The sequence below is a fragment of the Dermochelys coriacea genome, chromosome 2 (assembly GCF_009764565.3).
Source record: "Dermochelys coriacea isolate rDerCor1 chromosome 2, rDerCor1.pri.v4, whole genome shotgun sequence".
NCBI classification, from domain to species: Eukaryota; Metazoa; Chordata; order Testudines; family Dermochelyidae; genus Dermochelys; species Dermochelys coriacea.
In genome coordinates this window covers 12183168-12192412 of record NC_050069.1, presented here as the reverse complement: position 1 = coordinate 12192412, position 9245 = coordinate 12183168, and the positions used below count along the sequence as shown (strand labels likewise).

General features: G+C 47.5%; 1 protein-coding gene across 1 annotated transcript in view; it reads right to left on the bottom strand.

Annotated features, from left to right (window-relative positions):
- COL22A1 (collagen type XXII alpha 1 chain) overlaps positions 1-9245 on the bottom strand; it is a 328017-nt gene that overhangs the window by 263254 nt on the left and 55518 nt on the right. The gene's annotated exons all lie outside the window — the stretch shown is intronic.

The window sequence follows — 9245 nt, the reverse complement described above, 5'->3', positions numbered from 1 at the left end:
TTTTGCACCAGGCTTGTTTACTCCTCCAACTGCCCAGCAGAAATTATTTTGTCCTGCAACAGGATTTTCTAAAAGGGGTGCGGGAACCCAGATAAACGAGAAACATGTTGGTCAGGGGAATATGTGCAAACACAGAGCAAACTAGATGGTATTTCTTCAACTTGGAATACAAAAAAGGTCTTGGGCTTTTCTGCCGAGACCGACAAGAAAGATACCAATGGGTGCTAAGTGTGGTAGTAGGCCAAACTCTACACAGTTACTCACTGATTAAAGGGGGATTAACGACAGTGTAACTGAGGACCGAATTTTGCCAAGTGTACTGTGCAATGTGGAGCCCCCTCCACTAGGATCCAGAATAGGAACAAGACTGATTCTCATTAAGCTGTTTTCACCTAAGCCTCCAGACACTAAATACTTTGTCATTAATGTCCTGAGTCTGATATGAACCAGTGACTGGGCAACAATGCTTTCCATTGGTCAGATTACCATTTGCTTGGGCTACTCATTTCCTACTCCCCCACCAAAATTGGACTTGATGCTGCTCACACATTCTGGTGGTTGTGGGGATGAATGTGGATGAACTCAGGTTATGTCATGGTCCCTTCCCCATGGACATGCCTGACTGTGATTGTAACAGACACCCAGTGTTCGCTATCTTAAAACACCTCAGCATAGAACAAGACAGTGGCTAGGTTGTGGGGTGAATAGCCACCGCTAGAGCGAAGTGGAGAGGAGCAAAGTACCAGCCACAGATACTGGAGGCATCCCGCTTGAGGAGGAGAGATGCAAGCAGAAAGCCTCCCGGATGATTTGGCGGAGCACATACAGGAGCTACACACAGAAACAAGATGCCGTGTGTGCTGACGACCCACCCAAGCAGCCTCTTCCCCTTCAGAATGCCTGGCACTGCTAAAGCTCCCATGAACCCCAATAAAGTCTGTACTCGGAAAGCATTTACACTGGGATTGTGTCAGCCCACTGCACAGGTACTGGAAGAAGAGGCTTTCTGTGCTCTCCTCTCAACTTGTGCACCCACTGAGGGGGAGCCAGAACTCACCCAAACTGTCACCCCAATTCAAAGCAACAGCTCTGGGATCTCCAAAGTACAGCTGAGGTTTTTGCAACACCAGAGAGGGCAACACTATCCTATCCTCTACCACCCTCTTTCTATTTTAAGGGACATCCCTTTTTGGTGCCTAATGACCCTGGCCCACAAGGGGCTACTAAGAGGCATTTGATCAGATAGAATGTCTGTGCTTTGGTACTAGGATTAAGATAATGCAGGTGGGTCCTTTAAAAATAAGCTTTGGCCCATATTATTCAGCCAGTTGTCTCTTATTTCCTTGCAGTTTAGCAGGTCTCCCTAACCACTATTATCACCTCATAAAAGGAGATTGAATTTACAATGTCCTCAGAACAGCAGCACAGACCTCCCTTATAACAATCAGTTCTAAGACTAGTTCTTCCTGCATGGCTCTCTCACTGTCCCTTCATGGCAGGGGTGGGTCACATGGAGAGAGATGGCCCTGACCCTTCCTCAGAGAGGCACTGGGCTCCCTATCTAACTAGGTTCTTATAGAGTGCCCAGCTCTATGGTATCTGAGTTCTAGACCGTAATATACATGCATGCTATACCATACCTTGCTCGGAGATCCTTTAAAGGATCTGAGACAGTGAACTCAAATCGACGGCTCATCTGGATCAAATTCCTGAGGGAGCCGGTAGGGCACTCTCTTTTATGTGAAGTGTTAATTTGCATCTGTGTTTTCCCTGCCCCTACCTGATTGGGGACTTTGGCAGCTTTCCAGACCACAGCACAAGAAAACCACTCGGCTGCCTTATGTACATACAAAATTTTTGATTTGTCTTTAATCCTCTATGGCTTTCCTTCTAATCAGCAGCATGTTTGCCATTTTTTCCTTCTCTCCATCCTCCACCCGCTCCGGGGATCAATTTGCTGTGGCCCAAGTGCCCGCCTCCTCACTTATCAGAAAGATGGAGTTACTTGCATAGGCTTGAGCATCCCTCCAACAAAAGCCATGGTGCTAGGAGTCTTATGGCCAGGGTCACTCCGATGTCAGAATAACCTCCCTAAAGCCTCCTCTGAAGAGAAGGAAGAATCAGTGAGTGCCGATGAAACTCAGACAAACCGGGCGCTTCATTCATAGGATCATAGAACGATAGGGTTAGAAGGGACCGCAAGGGTCATCTAGTCTAACCCTCTGCCAAGATGCTGGATTTGTTGCGTCTACGCCATCCAAGACATGGCTATCCAGCCTCCTTTCGAGCTTCACAGTCATGGATTTTTAAGGCCAGAAGGAACCACTATGCCCACGTAGTCTGAGCTCCTGGGTGACACAGGCCACAGAACTGTACTCAGTGATTCCTGCAGAAGAGGCAGTGATTCTTCCCTTCTGCATAAGTGAACACTGTCAAGCCCAGTAGTTTGTGGCAGAGTGACATCATCTCTCTTAGAAAGACATCCACCCACAATGTAGAGACTCCAAGTAACGTGAAATCCACCACATCCCTTGGTAATCTATTTCTATGGTTAACTGTGCTAAAAGTTACACTTGAAGACTTATTTCTAGGGCTCCCTGTTTGTCATGAAGGTCGTGGAAGTCACAGACTGTGATTTTCCGCAATCTCCGTGACTTCTGCAGCAGCCAGTGTGGCTGACTGCAAGACTGCCCAAGCAGCTGGCTCTGGGGACAGCCACACCAGCTGCTGCTGGAGCGGCTTTGCAGCCGGCCGCTCGGGCAGCCCTGCGGTCAGCCAGGCCGGCCCTACTGGAACAGCCCGGGGCCACTTGCACCGGCCACTGCTTGGGCGGCCCCATATAGTGGGCCCCGGGGACCGCCCGAGCAGCGGTCTCCAGGGCAGCTGTAGCAGCTGCTGCTCCAGCAATTCCTGGCAGCGGTTCCCGGGCCCCCAGCAGCTGGTGCCGCTGGCCCCGGTCCCCTGCCTCAGCAGTGCCCCCCTCCTCACAGCAGCAACCCCGGGGCATCCTCTGTAGCTGATGCCCCTCGCAGCAGCAGGCACCCCAAGATTTAGTCAGGGTATTTATACTATAAAGTCATGGACAGGTCATGGGCATGAATTTTTATTGCCCGTAACCTATCCATGACCTGTACTAAAAATACCCCTGACTAAAGTCATGGACAGATCACGGGCAATAAACCAAAATTCATGCCCATGACCGGTCCATGACTTTTATTAAAAATACCCCGACTAAATCGTAGCCTTACTTATTTCCTATGTGATTTTTTCCAGCCTTCCACTTCCAGCTTTAGCTGTGCTCGAGGGGACAATAAGATGAACATATGATACTGTGTATGTGCTTAGGGTTGGTTTGGCAGAAGAGTGGTTTCTGTCTATTACAGAATTCCATGAAGTGTATGAAACTTTAACATAGCAGACTAGATTGCTATTTTGACATCTGCATATTTGTCCAATGGCTTTATGGGTGCTAATGGGTTATATTAATTAATTTGCCTTGTTTGTTTATATTTCAGGTGGTTTAGGGTCTGTGGTCATTAACAAGGCTGGTATTTCACATAGCATGTATTTAATAGGCCAGCTCAAGGTTAACAGTATCTCCAAATTAAATAGTCACCTGAAGAAAAGGTCACCTGACCATAAAGCTTGGATTTAACAATTGCATGGGTTGATGGGGCTCTTTTCCCTTAATGTTCCAGTGGAGTCTTATCTGGGCAATATTGTTTCAAGGCCAGAATAATTTGAAATAGCTGAATGAGAATCTTCGTTTTGTGAGTAAAAAGCTCCTATGGAATGTAATTCAGCATGACAAGAGAAATCTCATTTTAAAAAACAGTATATTTCCATAACCAATGTTTGTTATGGCAATTATGTTTCTCTGAAAACTAATAAAATTCACAATCCTTAGTCTGACTCCACACGTAAGCTTCCCGAGTGGGGTGGGGGATGAGGCAGGGCAGGGGGTACAAAGGGGGACTGGGAGTGCTGTTCTTCTGGCATGAGGAGTCTCTCTCATGGAACGCCAAACTCATCCCCGCTCAGAAGCGTGATAGCAGTTTTACATGTTGGGCCATATTCATCCCTGGTTTAATTACTAAATGCCGCTGGCAAACCCCACACGTGACCCACAGGAAGGGAGTCAGGCAACACCTAGGGAAAACCATTTACACGGCTTCACACTCAGGATAGTCTTAACACATCCCTTGTAGCACCTGGAGTTTTCCTAGGAGGGTCTCGTATCCAAACTCTCAGCAGCTGTGTCGGTGCAGCAGCGCTGTACGTTAAGGGCAACATTTTTTGTCACTTTTGTCCAGCCCCCAAATTTATGTTGGCAAGCTAACATCTGCCCGATGGGTGCCAGCAACGCTCTTGGGCCAGCCAAAAATTTGGGGTGTACAAGAATTTGGAAGGACAAATCTTGGCACTGAAGGGCTGCAGGGCAGAGAGGAGTCCAGTCTCTCCCTGAAGCTTGAGGGAGAAGAACTGGCTACCTGTAGAGAGAAGTCAGGGTCAGGGTCACAAGCAGAGCTCCAGCCTGGCTGGCTCCCAGACTGTGGCCTTGATACAGGAGCCGAGTAGGTGCTGGAGCTATGGAGAAGTGACCCAGGGAAAGCAGGTAGCAGCAGAGGGGAAGGAGAGTCAATGAGCGGCTGCCAGCTATAGGGTCCCTGGGTCAGGGCCCAGAGTAATGGGCAGACCTCTTTCCCCCCCCCCCAGCCCACTTTGCCTCACTGGCCGCGGACGGAAGGGGCCAGCCAATGGACTGCAGTTTGCCCCTGAGCAAGGGGCTACAGTTCGCCACTGTGGTGAAAGGCTGGGCGAAGGACTGCTGGTTCCCCCAGAAGGAGGAGATAACAGAGTTGGGTCACAGCTGGAGGGCCATGCCCTGAAGAAGATGCCGCAATCCGGAAGTGACACGGGTCCCCGCAGACAGCGGAGACCGTGGAGAAGCAGTGACTGCGAGTGAGACACCACAAGAGGAGGGCACCCTGCTGATGGACAGAGCTAACTCCTGGAGCAACCAGCAGGAGGAGCCATGGTGATGAGCACGACCCATTACAGACAGGTATAAACTTGAGTGTCCCTTCCAGCATAATCTTGATGTTGGGAATCTCACTACGAGTGTCATTCTGCTGTCAGAATAACCCCCCCAGGGTTTAGCCCAAAAGCAGGCAGTGGATTTACACTCGGGAACAGGGATATCTTTTCATAACTCAGCTACTTTTCTATATTCCCTGCCAGGACCAGGGAAATTTTATAGAGCCTTTAGAATAAAAGAGCTTAAATTAATTTATACATACATATGTTATTTATACAGACACAAGCACACTTTTGCCCTGAAAATGAAATACTGAACGTCTAGTGGTCTACTAAAAACCTCCTCCCTTGCTATTCTGAAATCAGGAGGCTTCACTCCCCTAGCGGACCACAGATCCACCCAACATGAATAGCAGGTTTGGTGACCACTGTGGCTTCATTCCCTAGGTTTCAGTAGCTTTACTATAGGGATAGAGTGGGATTCACAAGCAGTTTAAAAAAAAAGATCCCCCTAGCTGCGGCTATAAAGGGAGCTGGGTTTAGTATGAGAGGAAGAAAAGGACCGAGTTTTCACTGAATGGGCCTTTTTCTGCTAAACTCACATCAGGAGACTTTGGAGTAAGCTGGAGGCTTGGAATATGACATAAATACATAGTTAGGATATGCCACCTAACCACACTTGGATGATCAGACCATGGGTTTTTATCTACTTCTTGCTTAGCTCCTCTACTTGCTTAATATCACTGTCCTGCCTCATTTCACATCATGCAGTAACAGAGGCTGGTTCCCCAGGATTAAGCAAATTGAAGCTGTAACCAGTCAGTATTCTGCTTGCCTGCGATCAACTTGGCATAATTGTCCCTACTGCAACAGCATGTTGTTTGCATGTTCATAATAAACCAGGCAAAAACCTCAGCAAGAGTTTACTGGCATAAACCCTTCGGTCTCCCAAGGATAACCCCTCCTGGGAGTGAAGTGGTGGGGAAAACACACTTTACTACGGTTTGTGGGGCAGCGGGAGGTGGAGATGCTATTTGGGAATAACAAGGACACAGAAGATGAAAGGGCCCTCTGTGCCCAATTATAACCTGAACTGCTCCTATCTGAATTAGCTTAACCTGGTACATGCCGTACGACACTGGCAGCCTGGCAGTAGTGGGCCCTTAACCTGGCTGATCTGGGGTGATAGGGAAGTGAACGGCAATGCCAGTGTAGTTTGTGCTGCACAAAGCTTGGAGTGCCCGTTAAGGGCTAGACCGAGCCCAATAATGAAGACGTGTGTATGGGGGAAGGGACAAGGTGCCTTTGCTACTCTTGCATTCTCACATATACCTAGGTGCCAGGCCCTGTCCTAGTTCTTGGATTCCCCGTAACTCCCGGATGACTCCCTGCTCATGAAGTCTGGAATGTGAGCTACAACACGGGAGCTGGGAGGAGGCAGAGGCCATAACTCCACCATCTCTTGGCTTTGGCCTCCACCACAGAGGAGGAGAGCAAGCTGTACCCTCCTAAGGGGTGGTGCAGCATGATGCATTCTCCCTGTGCATCTGGGAGCTCCAGGAGGCACTGGGTACAAAGCCTCCCAGAGTTCCCCAGGGGAGAGGGAGTTGCACCAGAGCCAAAAGCAGGCCTGTGCTTTAATGGCCCCCTAGGTGGACTCATCTGGTGAGTGCAGCACAAAAAAGCAGTTACCTCCAACAGCCGCCCTACTGGTGTTGTCAACGGAGAAGACCATGCATGGAAACTGAATAGCCCACTGGCAGCAGAAATCGCCCCCTCAAGCAGACTTGAGGCCCACTGGCAGGCTGCCAAGGGAAGCTTGCACTTCTGCTGCTACTACACAGCTTCCACAATAGTGTGTGATCCAGGGACAGGGCCGGGGTTCTTGTCACAGGTGTGCCACTGGCCTGTTGTTTGATGCTAAGAAAGTCACTTCATCTTTGAGCGTCACACCCATTTACACAGATATAAATAAACTATGCAAAGCAATGAAGAATCAGGGTGTAATATTTGCCTTTGCCATTTTGATTTAATATACCTGTTTTTAGAGGCTTCACGGTATACGCTTACTCACACCGAGTAGTATCTTACTCCACAAATTAAATTAGTAGTAAGGAACTTCTTACCATGAGTACCGATGACAGAATCTGATCCTAAATCATTCATCCATGCTCCAATAAACCATCCAAATCCCTGCTATTCCTTCAGTAATAATCTGAATTGAGAACATTAATAACTTCCAAGTTGCCACAGCAACTGCCATAGAATTTGATTAAGGAAAAGGGTTTCTGTTCCTGGGAGATTAAGAGCTTGTTTTGGAAGCTTCAGCTTGGTGCAAGATTTTATAACGAAGTCATATGCCCATGAAAAATGGCACCAAGGGGGGCAGAAAATGGAAGAAAAAAACCCTAACAACCTCCATTATCACAGGCCACTTGAACTGGCAAAAGAAATCTATCCAAAACCAAATTACTTGAGACATAATAAACTAAAAGACTAGGTTGCAGAACTGAATGTGGTGAAAGGGTACAGTAAACCTTCCACTTATTTAGGGGTTATAAGTTGTGTTCAGATGTTGCTGGTCTGTTCTCCTAACAATATTTTTAACTAAATAATAAGCTACATAAAGGATTAAAACTGCAATATAAAGGAAAACCCCAGAGTGGGACAAGCTACTAATTATAGTTGATAAAGATTCATGATTTTGAGCAATCCTTGGATTAAGAAGACTCCTATATGCCCATTTACATAATTAAGATTGTGGTGACTGCCAATGTATTCAGCAAACAAAATGTGAAATGGATAGAAATACCTTTAAAATATATTAACCTGTGGAATTACTACCACAGGGTATTAATGAGGTCACGAGCATACCAAGAGCCAAAGGAGGGTTAGACATGTATAAATAAGCAAAGCATCTGCAGTTACACTTGCTATCAGGAAAATGAGCGTGGCCAAAGGACACATTGTTAGAGGATATGCAGCTCTGCAAAGGCAGAGCAATTTGAAATTGGTCCTCATGCAGCTCTGCTAAAACTCATGAACCCTGACTTGCTGTTCCAATTCAGGAGCCTTTACATAGCTCAGGGGAATCAGCAACTGATGTCACCAAGACTTCCCTACACACCCTGTGATGATACGAATGCACAATTGGCTCAGTGCATTTTGCAGGAGGCTTTGCCTTTTTTGTGAAGCATCAGACACCCACATCTGCTGGGCTAGATGGATCACATGATCTGACAGAGCAGTTTGAAGAGTCTCTGAAAAATCTCAGCCCACCCACTAACCTCAGTACATCTCGTTTTACAAGCCAGTTACAAGAGCCAGTTTTTAGGAGGCTGGCTGACAGTATCATGCTGTTTACAGGGAGCTGGAAGCGAGTTAGACTGTGAAGCACTATTCAGAGGGGAAAGGCTTCTGATTAGATGCATATCAGGCAGAGCGATTTTTGCCACCATTTCGATTGACAACAATTTAATTAATTGCAAACAAAAGCCAACAGTTTGTTATGACCGCACAAGAAAACAGAGATGCCTCCGTTCTAATTACTACTGTAAATTATTTGCATGGTTCTGGCTAACTAGAGTCTGGCCCTGGGGTGGACATGCGTCACTCTGTCTTTACTGTGAGATGGTTGTTACATTGCTGTGCAAATCTGTTACTTGCAAAGGTAAGCAGATAACAGCACTGGGTAGAACCAGGCAGGTTAGGTATGTCTTCACTGTAGTTGGCCCAGGCTCCTACCTCGAACACCTCTTCCCCACACACTCATAAACTACTCACCCTAATTAAGTGGTCCTGTCAACTGGGCTAGCTGACCCAGGTGTGGGTTAGAGCTCAGGTTCATTTTCAGACAAGAAAGCTCCCCCCAATTCCCTGGGAAAGAATCATAGAACACCTCAGCTTACTGCAGCGCAGAGAAACACAAGATGTGCCCTCAGAAGTCCTAGCATCACACCTGAGGAAGCTCAACTCCGGTGAGGACACAATAATTCAGGTAGCATTTTGCAGTGGGGCCTCTCACATCCAGGCGAGGCTATACCAGGTGCTCAGTCAGAACCAGGTGTCAATCACTACTGCAGCGAATACATACTCCTATTGGGAGATGCTATGCAGGTGTCCCAACAAAGACCCTCATTCCTGACCTGCAACACCTTTTGCACTGCCATTCCATGCCTTCCTATGAGCAAGTGGCCAGCTGTGCAGAA